This window comes from Pleurodeles waltl, chromosome 4_2, assembly GCF_031143425.1.
Source record: "Pleurodeles waltl isolate 20211129_DDA chromosome 4_2, aPleWal1.hap1.20221129, whole genome shotgun sequence".
NCBI lineage: Eukaryota > Metazoa > Chordata > Amphibia > Caudata > Salamandridae > Pleurodeles > Pleurodeles waltl.
The window spans coordinates 487,921,549-487,936,380 of NC_090443.1; positions in this window are offsets into that span (position 1 = coordinate 487,921,549).

The window sequence follows — 14,832 nt, forward strand, 5'->3', positions numbered from 1 at the left end:
ATTCAGACCAGCATGCACCCAAGACAACACACAGGAGTGGCTCAGGCAAACACAAGCACCACACATCATCCCACAGGCACTCACACACACACCATCCAGATGCAGACACACCAACATCCACTGCCTCCACTGTGTCTCCCTCCACCTCGTCATCCACCTCCCTCCCAGTAGCATCTCCACTCACACCTGCATGCACTACATCCACACCCACTCCCTCCATCACCATCACGCCTATGAGTACATGCCTCTCACTGGCAGTCACCACCCCCACATCCATGCACACATCCCCTGTGTCCTCTCCCACTGTGTCTGTGTCCCCTCCTCCCAAAGTACACAAACACAAGCATTCAGACACCCAACAGCCATCCACCTCACAACAGCATCCAGTCCATGCACCTGCACCCAAACACAGCAGACAGACACCTCCTACAACCACTCCCTCTTCCTCCACTCCCAAACCGTCACCCTCTTCCCGCTCCAGTGTCCCTAAGAAGCTTTTCCTCTCCGCCGTTGACCTCTTCCCTACACCTCCCCCCGTCCTTCACATCGGGCCAGGGAGGGCAGAACCGAGGCTAGCACCTCAGCCACCCAGTCCACAGCCACTGTAGTTTCGGCAGCTACTGCAGGTGTGAGGCTCCAAGGAAACACCCATCAGCACTGGCAGTGTGCCTGCACCAGCTGCCAAGGGGAAGGGCAAGTAGACGCCACCATCTGGCAAGGGCAAGGAGGCACCACCAGACGGCAAGGGCAAGGAGGCACCGCCAGACGGCAAGGGCATGGGCAAAGGGCCTGCCCCTGCAGACAGGAGGGACAGGAGGCCTGGTGCTGGGACTGAATCTGACCCCCAACTCCAGTCATGGCGCTTCAGCCATCCGAGGCGGTAGGGGAAGGGCTGGAGCCTCCCCCCCACCACTGCTAGCAATGCCACCAGTACCAATGCCAGCAGCCCCAGTGGGCAACCGTCCGAGGCTGCAGGGGAAGGGCTGGAGCCTCCCCCCCCCACCACTGCCTGCACCGCCACCAGCACCACTGCCAGCAGCAGCAGCCTCAGTGGGCAGCCGTCCGAGGCTGCAGAGGAAGGGCTGGACCCACCACTGCCAGCAGTGCTACCAGCACCACTGCCAGCAGCAGCAGCCCCAGTGGGCAGCCATCCACAGCTGCTGGGGAAGGGCTGGAGCTTCCTCCCACCACTGCCAGCACCACCACCAGCACCACTGCCAGCAGCAGCAGCCCCAGTGGGCAGCCGTCTGAGGCTGCTGGGGAAGGGCTGGAGCCTCCCCCCACGGCTGGCAGTCCCGACACCAGCACCATCACTGCCACCACTGAGCAGCCGTCGCCGCCGGCGGGCAGTCTGTAGTCCTGCCTCCATGGACTGTAATGTATCCTTCCCACTGCAAATCGTGTGGGTCTAACACCTAGGTGAGTGACTGTGACCTTGCACTCCCCAAGATCTGCATCACAGGGCACAAAGCCCCCTCTAGAACCAGTGGAAGAAGGTATCCACTCACCCCCTCCTTGCCAGGATGAAGCATACTGGGCACAAAGCCCTCTCCAGATTGAGTGGAAGAAGGCATCCACTCACCTCCTCCTTGCCAGTATGAAGCACACTGGGCACAAAGCCCCCTCCAGAACCAGTGGAGAAGCCATCCACAAGAGAGACTGTGGCCTTGCACTCCCCAGGACCAAGCAGTGGGCAGATCACTTACTTGAGAGACTGTGGCTTTGCACTCCCCAGGACCAAGCAGTGGGCAGACCACCCACTTGAGAGACTGTGGCCTTGCACTCCCCAGGACCAAGCAGTGGGCAGACCACCCACTTGAGAGACTGTGGCCTTGCACTCCCCAGGATCAAGCAGTGGGCAGACCACCCACTAAAGAGACTGTGGCCTTGCACTCCCCATGACCAAGCAGTGGGCAGCTCACCCACTTGAGAGACTGTGGCCTTGCACTCCCCAGGACCAAGCAGTGGGCAGACCACCCACTATAGAGACTGTGGCCTTGCACTCCCCAGGACCAAGCAGTGGGCAGCCCACCCACTTGAGAAACTGTGGCCTTGAACTCCCCAGGACCAAGCAGTGGACAGACCACCCACTAGAGAGACTGTGGCCTTGCACACCCCAGGACCAAGAAGTGGGCAGACCACCCACTAGAGACTGTAGCCTTGCACTCCCCAGGACATCGCACAGGGCATGTTGCCCCTCCAGGACAAGTGGTGTTGTACCATCTTCCGGCTGAGGTGCCTGTGTATTTTTGACCTGATGCCCCATCAGTGTTCTGTCCGTGTTGATGCAGGAGCAAGGTGGGGCCTTGCCCTATGTGATGTGGCCATGTGGCCCACGGACATTATGGACTGGGCAGTGTCCCTCCATTTGTATATATGTAAATACTGTTTTGATTTTTGAGGACATATTTCTAGTATCTTATCTTATTACACTCACTTCAATCACTTCCTTTTGTCCTTGCATTATTCCTGAGGGCCACGGGGTGGATGTGTAATGTTGTTGCTTCTATTTGTGTGTATGGTGTTGGGGGTGAGGGTGTTGCGTGTTGCGTGTGTGTGTGTCACTCTCTTTTTCCTCCCCCTCCCCTGTGTGCTAGGCGGCAGTACTCATTGTGGTCGTCATCACCGGCGTTGGTATTCCTGGTGTAAGAGGAGGTAGACCAGCATGGGGATCACCTGCAGTTCGGGCTCCATGGCAGTGTGGTTGTTCCCTGAGTCTCCAGAGGTGAGTCCTTTGCCTTCTGTGTTCTGTTTCTGCCGTGCTTTTGATGTCATTGGTACTGCAGTGGAAAAGGTGGCGGATAGGCCTGTTGTAATACAGTGGGCGCTACATAGTCTTCCACCTGGCTGTTGGCGGTTACCGCCATGGTGCTTGTTGCTACCGCCGCGGTGGTCGGTGTGTTAAAGTGGCTGTCTGTGTTGGCGGTTTCCACTGTGGTCATAATTCCATTCTTTTGCCGTCGGCTTGTTGGTGGTATTACCGCTGCTTTATCAGCGACTGCCAGGGTTGTAATGAGGGCCAATGTGCTTTGACAAGATATCCCAGCGTGATTGTTGGGAAATCTGAAGCTCCTACCCCTCCAGTCTTACTGACCAATCCATGCCCCCTGGGTCACAGGACGATAAGGTTGGGGGTGTGGGGGGTGAGATTCAGCACTGGACTCACCTACTTTGCAACAGGATCTGCTGATACGGAGAAGGTGGACTAAGCAGTTAACTCCAGTGCGACCGCAGCATAGCCCCCTGCTTCCTCCCTCGATGTATATAGTCGGATAGTCCCTGCTGCAATTGAGGAAGTGTAATTTATGCAGGGAAGACAAAAGCTAGAATTTCCCAATAATAGAGTGGATGCATGCAGCAAGATTCGCTCCCCTTTCCCCCCCCCCCCCCCCCCACCACCCCATGCCCCCCACCGCTCCTGCTAGTTGCACCCCTGTTCACCATCCTTTCACCACTGGCATTTACGCACCCTAACTTATTCTTGTCATTCACACTATGTGTTGGGGTATCAGTTTTTGTCTGCAATTGTTTCTCAGATTGTTAATGTATGGTTCGGGAACGCACTGGAGATTTTGTTCTATAGAACTGTGCGTTCTTATGCTGTATTAAAAAAGTTAATAAATAATAATTTAAAAACAAGGTTTAACAACACATATACACACACATGGTAGGGCCATGATACACGAGGGGCGAAGCTGTACTGTGCTTTTGCTGTACTGTGGTAATAAACTCTAATTTGAGCATCGCTCTATATTTTTTATTGTTACCATTGCTTGAAATAACGTGTTATTGAGCCCTGTTTATTTTCACTGCCATGGCATAATATTCGTTATGCCATCGCTGTGAAAATAAAGGAGACATGTCATTTTCCGATATTTTTTACATATCTTTTTGGTGTAAGGCAAGAAAATATTCAAACTTGGAAGATATGTTGGCAGAATGTGCTTCCACTCAAGGAATGAAATAGGAAACTTTTGTGAAAGCTGAAAAAAATACAGTGAGGTGCCTTATGCCACCTACTTTTTTTAAGGAATTCAAAAAGGCTACAAATAGTTTCAGTCATGGAGTGAATCTTTTGTGACAGGGAATGGGATATGTTATCCCATAATCCTTTTGAAAGAATAGGGCCCATTAATGCTTTTGAAAGATACATAGGACCCGATTCAGAAGGGTAAACTTACACTTTTTGTAAGTTTACTCTTTTTCAGTATTCACAAACAAGCGATTTGATAGTAACTTTAGGACTGCAGAGATTCCTCAATTGGGGCAGCGAACCCTACACATAAAAAGACAGGCCTGTCCTATCTGTGATTTTACAAGCCTCATTTCGACCACCTCTGCATTCTATGAGCCCCATTCACAAAAGTAAACTTACACTTGTGTAAGTTTACTCTTTTTCGGTATTCACAAACAAACAATTTAATACTCACTTTACTACTGTGGAGACTCTGCATTTGGTTGGGAGAACTACGCACATATAAAGATAGGACACATTTGCAAAGTCACACATCACTTTGAGATCTACATAGTACCAAGGAGGAACACTTCTCAGTCAAAACAAAAATATTCACATTCTGTGCTTTGTAGATACGCCTGGAGCACACACAAGATGTTTGCGCGACAGATGAAATTGTGCCAAATGGCCTAATTTGGATATTGGCAGATGGGTTACTCTGTCACAATGGAGACAGATACCCTGTCTGCCAAAATCTAAATCTCATAGGATATAATGGGATTTGGATTTCAGGGGATGGGATATTCGTCATTGGTGTGATAGAGTAATCTGTCCGCAAATATCTAAATCAGGCTCTGAATAATGTATCATTTCCTGGGTTATTTTCTGTGGAAGGGGATGGTGCAGAAAAGCCTTGTCATCTCTGCTCCTGCCAGGGCTAAAGATTCAAGTGTGGCTTGTTTCAAAGTAAAGAGTTCCTAAGGGAGTGCAAGGCAGGTATGGGGCGTTGTAGAAAGTATAAGGGTCGCTTTTGTGACCCCAGGTCTCTCAAAAATATGTGCCTGAATCGTGGAACTTCAAAATGACAATGTGCCCCAGTATTTGCCATACGCTTCAAAATGACAATATGCCCCAGTATTTGCCATACGTCAATTCACCAAAATGCCAGGGATAGCGGAAAGGGGCATCACACGCCCTTTGACCTGCCCTTTCACTCATGCACACACATGCTTACACATACAAATTCACACACTGTCTGTCACATAAACACACACTCTCCAGCAACCACGCGCACAACATACATTTAAAAACAATTTTGACTTACCTCAGCTACTAGGGAAGGCCATATTCCAGCTTATTGTCCTTCATTTTTTGTTACACTGATAGTGACTAATGTAATGTTATTCACTATTAGTGTAACAAAATAAATTCCTGGAAAAGAAGGAGAGTGGAGCCTTTGTGTTGCTGGCACTGATTTTGCCACCTCTGAGGCCAGAGGTCGCAAAGGCAGTGCCAGGAGTTCACAGGGCAAGCCAAGGGTCGCAGCTGAGGGCCCTGGCGACCCCTAAGTGACGTCCATAGTATTTGCCATCTGAAACACCTTATGAGAATTGTGGCACCACCCTTCAGAACAGACAAAAGCTAGTGTTTTTGTTGATCAGCAGTGAATAATGAGCATGTGTAATTTTGAGGTAAAGTGACGCTTGCATTTTATTCTATAAGTTCCTCTTTTTCTTCGTGGTACATTTACATGCCGGTTTTCCCCTGTGTATATATATATTTCAATAACAAAATATTAACAGGGAAGAAAAATAGCTGTCGATTTGGTAGTGGCAGGTTGCAGTGTATTATCAAAAGTTAATAGTTCATGAGTGTCCCTCGCTGGCCATGTGAACTGCCTCCATGCCATACTTACAGGCTATCTATAAGGGACAAAACTAAATTGGAAACACTGACATTGTCATGGTTAACCTGGAAATCTGGCATGGACCACACCCTCAAGGAATAATGATATATACTCCTGTTATAGCACCCGTGTACCATTTTTGTATTCTTCTACAGGCCTTGGAGTGCCTCAACCAGACAGTAGGCGGACTGCAGAGCGAAAGCTCCCAGCATTCGCAGCGGATCGAACAGATACGAGGTATGTCAAAGAAGTAGAACTTGGTGGTAGGCAATTCTGACAGGTTTTTTTTGTCTATTTCAATATTGATGCCACACCCAAAGATCCATAATAATCGAACAAAAAAAGAAAAAACAAGAGAAATTTAACACTCACTCAATCTTGCTTTTGGACTTTACAGAACTGAATAGCAACACATCGTCCCCCCACCCGTGTACATACACACTATCCAGTCTCCCCTCTGATGCCTTAGTTTGTCCTGTAGTTATCAGAACAATCTCAGGCACTGTACACACAATGAACCCCATATTCTGCACTGGTGTTCCCTTCCCACATACCCTCATTAAACGATGTTCCCCGAAGAAGAACTAGATTTAATTGTTCCTCGTGTTATAAATATATTCTTTAGGCAGTGGGTGTGCACAGTTTAATTTCTGTAATTTCATTATTTTTAAAGTTTATCAAACGTAATATTAAAGCTCTTTATGCTTTAGGCGAAATTCTTCTTCAAAGACAATTATATTTGAAGAAGTATACTCCAACAAAAAGTCAATCTGTGCTTTTCCAGCAAAACAGATTACGAAATTTAGGATGTTTGGCTCATTTTTCAGGATCAAAACCCTATTTGAAGTCAACATGAAGAGGTTTCAAAAAAACTTTGTTTACAGTAATTTTGGGAAGTTTTTTATATTTCGTGAAGCGTTTGAAAACAAAGTCCCATTGTTGTGCACACACCTATATTACACTTCCAAAATCCTTGCATGACACAGCCTTCGAAAATCCACTGCATGTATCAAATTAGCGCATATTTTTTAGTACTAGTTACTTTTAGAAAACATTCCAAAGTAATAGTTATTCCACTGCAGGGACAGTTGGGCTCCATGGAGGTGCTTGCTGAAGGTCATTCTGGTTTCATGCCACAAAAACAGAGGTATCCAACAAAGACCAGAAGGTCTAGATCCAGCATAGATCTTCAGGATATTCACGTAGGATAAATATACAGTAGCTATTGCGAATTTAAATTAGTTACATATTCTATGACACAGCTCCCTAGCAGAGGTGAAGCACCACTTTTGGATTCCTTGTCGTTTCTTTGTCTTTAAGTTTAGCCCTCTCTTACCAGACTCTGGGCCTGATTTAGATGTTGGCAGAAGAGTTACTCCATCACAACGGAGACAGATAGCCCGTCCTCTGAAATCTAAATCCCATTATATCCTATGGTATTGATTTCGCACCTCACCGGAGACTGTAGTTTTCTCACGTTGTGTTGAACTGAGCCAGTCTTGTTTGGTCATATAAAGTGATTCTTGCAAACTACATATCTTGGATGACGTAGGAAGTACATACTGCCAAAAGTCCTCAAGAATTTGACTGACCCGCCTTCCACCCCATTGAGCCTGGGTGTGGTTCAATTCATTAACTTTTGGGGAAATGCACTGAATAATATTTACAATCAGTAGTACAAAGTATGAGAACGTATCTAAAAGACACCACACATTTTTTTAAATGATTTCAATAGTGATTCGTCCAAAAAATGAGAACGCAGGGTTATGTACTATCAACGTCGATGTACTGTATACTTAAATTCCATACTCACAAGGTTTAGAAGAAGTGGAACAGGCATTATTGAAATTAGAAATCAATAAACACAATCTTTTTGATGGAATTGCTACACTTTTCATAATATCACAGCTATTTTACCTGGAATGACGGTTTCTCCCTACAAAAAAATTAAACATTGATGTGTTTCTCTGGATCCTTCATTTATGCCAATATCTTCATGACCAACTTTGAAGAGGACTGCATTCGAAAAGACACAAGATGGACCAATGGTTTGATAATGTACTTAAGATACATCAGCAATATCTTTGTGATTCAGCAAGGTGCTTTTCACTGTTTACCATGGAAGATGATTGACTTAAACATCACAAATGCTCATATAAAATGTAGTGACAACGTCTGGATCACTGAAATAGCTTTTATGGACCTAGGTATGCAGTTGAAAAATGGGAATATCAGCAATGATGTCTTCCACAAGTATATAGACAAGAATAATGTTACACAAGTTTTCACCCGGATTCACTCAGAAGAGTGAGTCCTTAATCTCATTTCACACTTTTCAAGAGGATCAGTTTGGAACTACAGAAATTCCAGGAAATTGTTACAGAATATAAAAAGAGATTTCAGGAAAGAGGTTATCCCAGTGAGATTATCACTGAAGCCATCGAACATGTCAAAAAAAAAAAACAAGACAGCAACTATTGACTTAGGCAGTCAAACAACAAAAGTCACGCTTTACAATTGTCTCCAGGTTCTCAGCAAACATCATGGCTATTAAAAGAATTAACAACAAATGGTGGGAAATCCTTCAAATAGAACAGGATTTTGGAACTTTACACTAAGAACGACCAATTTTGCATGCAAACAATCTATGAATTTCCAAAGAGATAGTCACCAAGAAACACACAACGAAACCATTTTAGACGTTCGTGCAAGTACTTTGCTATGTAGCAACAACTGAATACATTGCAACAATGCTTCATCTAAATAATAGCAAGATGATCAAATTAAAAGGGTGAGGCGATTGCAACACAAAACTGCATTTATTTACTATACTGCCCATGTGGTATTTTGTATAATGGTAAAACAGGAAGAAAAACAAAGGTGCGCATCATGGAACAACAATATCTGCAAACAGAATGTCACATCCATAGCAACTGAACATTTTCTTGAACTGAACCATAGCTAAGATTTCAAGTATTAGAGATAATGAACTGCAAATCAGGCTTGGACTTAATGGAAAAGCTCTTGCAAGAGGAAATCTGTTGGATGAGACTCTTACCAAAAAGTTTAAATGACAGATTGGAAATGTCACATTTTCTTTGACAGGTGGCAGTCCTGTGATAATATGTATATATTTGGTAGTCTTTACTGCTTTCTTTCTTCTCTGCTTTGCCGTTGTAGATTTGGTTCTAACCATAACCTGATATATCAAACTTTTTTGCAGGCCTGTTACAGATCTCATGGCACTGTTTATGACATCCTTACGTACTTTATTACACTTAGGGCCACATGTATGTAGCAACTTGCACGTCGCAAACAGCGAATCGGCCGTTTGCGACGTGCAAAATGCACTTTGGGATGTTCAGACCCATATTTGCGATTCAGTAAACTATTTACCTAATTGCAAAAAAGGTTTGCGAGTCGCAAAACCTATGTTTCGCACATCTATCCCTTAGTGACAGCCAACTAATGTTGATAATTTCTGCTTTATTCACTACACTGGATGTTCTGTCTTATTTATAGCAACCATAAGGGCACACTTTTAGATGATTATCACCATGTCGGCTATTTTCACACACTGTGCTGTAAAACATCTAGGAGCAGCAACTGCACTTTCTCTTTGAGCAGGTCCTTTTCAATAGATCACTGTTTGAGTCAGTGGGGCCAGGTCACAGACAGTCACCCGTAATTGAGTTAGGTCTCCTTGCACATTTTAAGATCTTCACACGGGTAGTCCGTGCCCCATCAAGAGTGTAATCTTGTGACCCCCGCCCATCTGATCCAGTTTACAGCAGGAAGCAAAGAAACCAGTTTTCGATTGTGGAACGCGGGCAGTGGCGCGTGCCACGGGAAACGAGTGATGGACGCCTCTGCTCACCACAGGCACCGACTGCAATAAATTGTGAGGAATGATACAGGCAGCGATCCTTTACGGCTTACAGTACGTTGGACATACAGTGCTTTTCAAAGCTAATACTTAAGAAATCACAGTGACAAAGGTGTGTGCTGGGATTTTAAAGAACTCGAGTTTTTTCTCTTGACGAGGCTAAACCATGTAACTATGCAGACAAAAGACCTCAGACCAATTTCCATAAAGTGCAGTGTGTTCATCATGAATGTTATGTAGCACGGGGTTGTCGAGACCAGCACATTCCTATACATGGATAAGAGTCTGTAGTAACACTGATATCAGAGATATAATTATGAAGGGTTGACCTGTGGTTACTCTGCACTTTGCCCCCTGGCTTGGGTACCATTACGAATATGGTGGGTAGCTGTGGTATTTTTGTTGAATTTTGTAAGTTTGCTGGGCCTGTTGATTGATATGTGCATATGTTTCCTTTGGTTTGCAGTTTGGTATACTGCATGTGGAACACAAATCAATTTGAAATTAATCCCCTGATAAAGGGCATCTGTCCGAAATGCATTGGGAATGGAATGGAAAACGATGAACACAAATCAATTAATTTTGCAATGAAAGTTGGAACAAATAATTTTCATGTGCGCCATCTTGTGATTTAAAACAACATGGAGAATATCACTGGATGTTTTAAACAATAGAGGAAGATTCTGAACCAATTGAAAGTAAGTCATAAGCATTTTGTGGCAGCATTTCCCCAAGAAACGCAGTGCATCTGTGGGACTATCTGTTCTTCAATAGTTAGTTAGCATGGTAAATTATATGCTCAAAATATACACAAAAAATCATAATAAATAATTTTTGTTAAACTTAATTTGTTATTTGGAAAAGGAGACAGCAAGCAGACCATAAGATACTACACGTTTCGCATCTGTTTCAACATCTATCAATTTCACCATAACAATACAAATTGAAGACCTTTATGATGGTATTTACAGTTTACACAAGGACTTCCTGGATTCAAATACGTACACACAGACTTACCTTGAGCTCACAGCTTATAAATTCTATCTTGAATTGACATATTGAAAGGCAACAGCATTTATTCACCAGTTTGGTACTCGGGACGGGCGAGTATAAGGTGCTTGCGTCAGTTCGCATGCTGGCATCCTCTTGGTCAGTGCATTCTAGCTAATGACTCTGTGTTCCATATATCCTGGAGTCTGTAAATGACTTGTTGTAGCTGTGAAACACGTCAGCTATTTAGTTGCAGTAGATTGTCGCGTCTACTCAACCTTTCAGCTTAAGGAATGGGCTGTTAAAACATATGGTTATTCTAAGTTTAGCCAGTAGTAAAAGCAACTTCAGTAAATATCTAGTCTTGTATTAATTGCTTTCATATATCCCAATAGAGCTATTACAGGTGTTAATTCTAAGGATATATTTACTATGCCTTTAATCACTTCACATCATTTCGTAGGCACCCAAGGGCATTGCCACGCTATGTGAAGGAAACCCAAACTCAAGTTAGTATGCGGGCATTGGGGTTGATTGTGGGATTCCTTCTGTGCAAAGAAACGTGTGCAGTAGACTGGGTTTAGGGATTTAAGGAGTACCAGCTTATGTCTGTGATTCAGTATATGAATTACATCTCTTCACATCAGTACTTCCAAATATTATCATCAGTTATGATCTCCAAATCCATTTCCTTGTATGTTTTGCAGGGTGTACTGTTGTTACTATAGCAGCAATAAAATGCTGCTACAATTGGAAACCCACCCATTTGTATTTTCTAATCTTATTAATTGTGTTAGTGGTTCGAGTTCTGTTAGTTCTTTGTTTAAAAGGTTGATCTGAAGGCTTGTCGCAATCTACAATATCCCAGCATATCAGTAGTTTTGGATGGAATGTGGAGGCCGTTACACTGGTCAACCTTAGGGTCGTCTACCCCCAAACACTTTGCCTTCACCCCTCCTATTTTTTACTGAACTCCTTTTTGCTAGGCTTAGGACTCTGCACACTTTACCATTGCTAACCAGTGCTAAAGTGCTTGTGCTGTCTCCCTAAAATGTGGTGGATTGGGTTTATACCCAGTTGGCACATTTAATTTACTTGTAAATCCCTAGCAAATTGGTACTGCATGTACCCAGGGCCAGTGAATTAAAGGCTACAAGTGTGCTTGAAACAGTTATTTCACCACCGACTTAAGTAGCCCTTTAAACATGTCTCAGAATTGCCATTGCAACCTGTGTGTGCAGTTTTAAACCACCATTTCAACCTGGCAAAATAAACCTTTTGCCAGGCCCAAACCTTCCTTTTAATACATATGTCACCCTTAAAGTAGGCCCTGAACAGCGCAAAGAGCAGGGTGCAGTGTATTTTAACAGACGGACATGTACTTTTAAGTATTACATGACTCAGGAGTGAAAACTCTTGAGTTTGTTTTTCATTACTGCAAGGCCTATCTCTCACATTGGATTGCATTGTAGTTACATTATTACATTAAATAATCTGTAACTTCCAAATGGCAACAATAACTATTTTGTGTTTAGCGTCTTTGGAATTGTAATGAAAAATCCCCTCTTGTTGAAGTTTTCCTGCATTAGCCATTTAGTTTCTGCAGCCCGTCTCTGAGTCACATAATTGGGTGTAGCTGACAGTTGTGTTTTGTGTATCCCTTCTAGAAAGCCACACACAATATAGGGCTTAGGTGTTCCTGGATGGGCTATCACTGACAGGATGGGAAGGGGGAGCTGGGCACATCCCTACTTGCATTTGAAAAGGCTGTGCCCTGCCTCCACACAAAAGGCTGCATACCCTCTGTATTTAGTATGGAGCCAGGGCAGGGGAGGCAGTAAACCTGTGCACTTTAAAGGGAAACCTCTAGAAGCTTTTCCCACTTCAAGAGAGGCACCTTTTAAAAATATTGGACTACAGATACCAACTCTTCAGTACATTACTGGACCTGTGGACACTCTGCCGTGAAGGACTGCTGTGCTGCTGAAAGGACTGCCACTATACTGAACTGCCCTATTGGGATACTGTATTGCTGGACTGCTGCCTCATTGCATTGCTGTCCTGCTGCCCTCCTGTCTGAATCAGAGGGATTTGGGCCTACACCTGCACCCAGGACTCCCAGAGTGACTCCAACGGCTAGTCTGATGGCCTCCTGTTCAGAGCCACAGGGACATAACAGGCTCCCTACCACACTGAATCAGCACCCAGGTTCAGCTGGAGCAAGCTACTGACCCTAAAGTGGTGCATGCCCCTCAGATCCTAGACCCCTGGTGTGGCCTCAGAGAAGCTGACTTGAAGTTTTTGGGCTCTTCGCAACTGTGAATGTGTCTGTTGGCAGCGAAACCTTGTCACTCGCACAGCCCACCAATGAGAAGTTCCATCAGCCCAAAGCTTCGTGCTACAGCACTGAACGCTCATGGAGAGCACCACCACAAAGTGCTGGCTTGATGGTTCACAACAAAACAGGATCTTCTTGCTACAGTGACGCCTTTTGGCAACGCCAGGCCTGCTCAGCATACTAGATCCCTGACTGTCCGTGATGTTTCCCTCCTCCCCATGGCCCCCTCCACTGCAAACAGTATTCTTTGCACTGAGCTGAGAAAGTAACTTTCCAGTGGGACTAACCTGGTCCCTGTATCTGACCTGCGATCTATCGCAGTCATCCTGAACATGTGACTTTCTCCCAGTATCCCACAACCAGATAGCCATAAGCGGCGTTTTGGACTTTTTGGTGGTATTTTCACTTAAATGTTCAAACAATCATAACCCCGTTTCTGATGATCGGAGGTTTGTTGTTTTGGTCTTGATTTATTTATTACATTTTGCTCTATGTTTCTAAATTGTTGTGGGATTTTTTTTGTGTTGTGTTGTTGCTTTACTACTGTTTGAAGTGCTACATAAATACCTTACACATTGCCTCTACGTTAAGCCTGACTGCTCTGTGCCAAGCCACCAGAGCTCTGAGCACAGGTTAATTTGGGCTTTGCTTGTGCCTTAACCTGACAAGGGTTGTGGTTGCTGCTTGAGCAGGGTTTCACCACCTTAACCAGTAGCCCAATTTCTCACAGAAGCAATGTCACCTATAGGTATGAAAACCTGTTTTTGAAACCATTGGGTTTATTGCACTTTGTTCAAGAGTGTTTATCACTGACGCTTCCTGTAGGGGGGCTAGTAATGGGTAATAAATCCTAGACAGTACTGTGCAGTACAGTGCTGCTTGTCCCACCCTCATTCCAGCTGTTGATCAGGCTCAATTGGAGCATCTCACTCTTTGTATCAGCTGAGATGGTATGGGTTCTTTTATTGATAAACCCTTTTTGCAGTAAGCCATTGTTAACTGTGGCATATGGCACTTCAGCGACATTCAATATATAGCAAAATGTACTTGAGCAGCCAAATTATATCTTTGCAGGGCAGGTACCACAAAGTTCCCCCCCCTTCTATGGTAGGCCAGTGTTTCTTTGTAGACTTATATTTAGTGTTGCACTATGCACTTGGGCCACCAGGTATTCAACGAGTCCCTGTCTCCCAGTGTCTGCAGGTTATTTCGCTGTGCGTGACCATCTTTGAAAGGACCCCTTTCCAGACAGGATTCTGCAGGGGTGGCACTGATCCTTCTCAGATACATCCACTCGCCAGCTAATTTGGGCCTAGACTTTCAAGGCTGGGTGCTTGCCTTCAGAGTGTATCCTCTCAATGTGGTGGTCACAACCACCTTGACCATGCCTCCAGAGGCTGGCATTGGACCCACAGCTCAGCATCTACTCTCTTGGACCCCGGCAGCTGAAGACTATAGCTTCTTCTCGACCACAAGTCTGTCCACACCCAAGCCCCAGGACATGCTCCAATTCTCTTTCAAGTCTCCTCGAGCCCCGCACAGGCCAGGCTTGACACACACACCAACACAAATGCACGGGGTTATGCTCATTTCTCAAAATAGATCAGTGACAACCATTTGGTGCCTAACTCACATTCGAGGCACAAAGAGTCTTGATTCTCAAAATTCTGTTGATTATGTACTCCCTTAGATTTCCCCCTACATCTGGAGTAAAATGCCTGACTTTTTCAAAGTTCAGAACGTATTCCAGGAGCGCC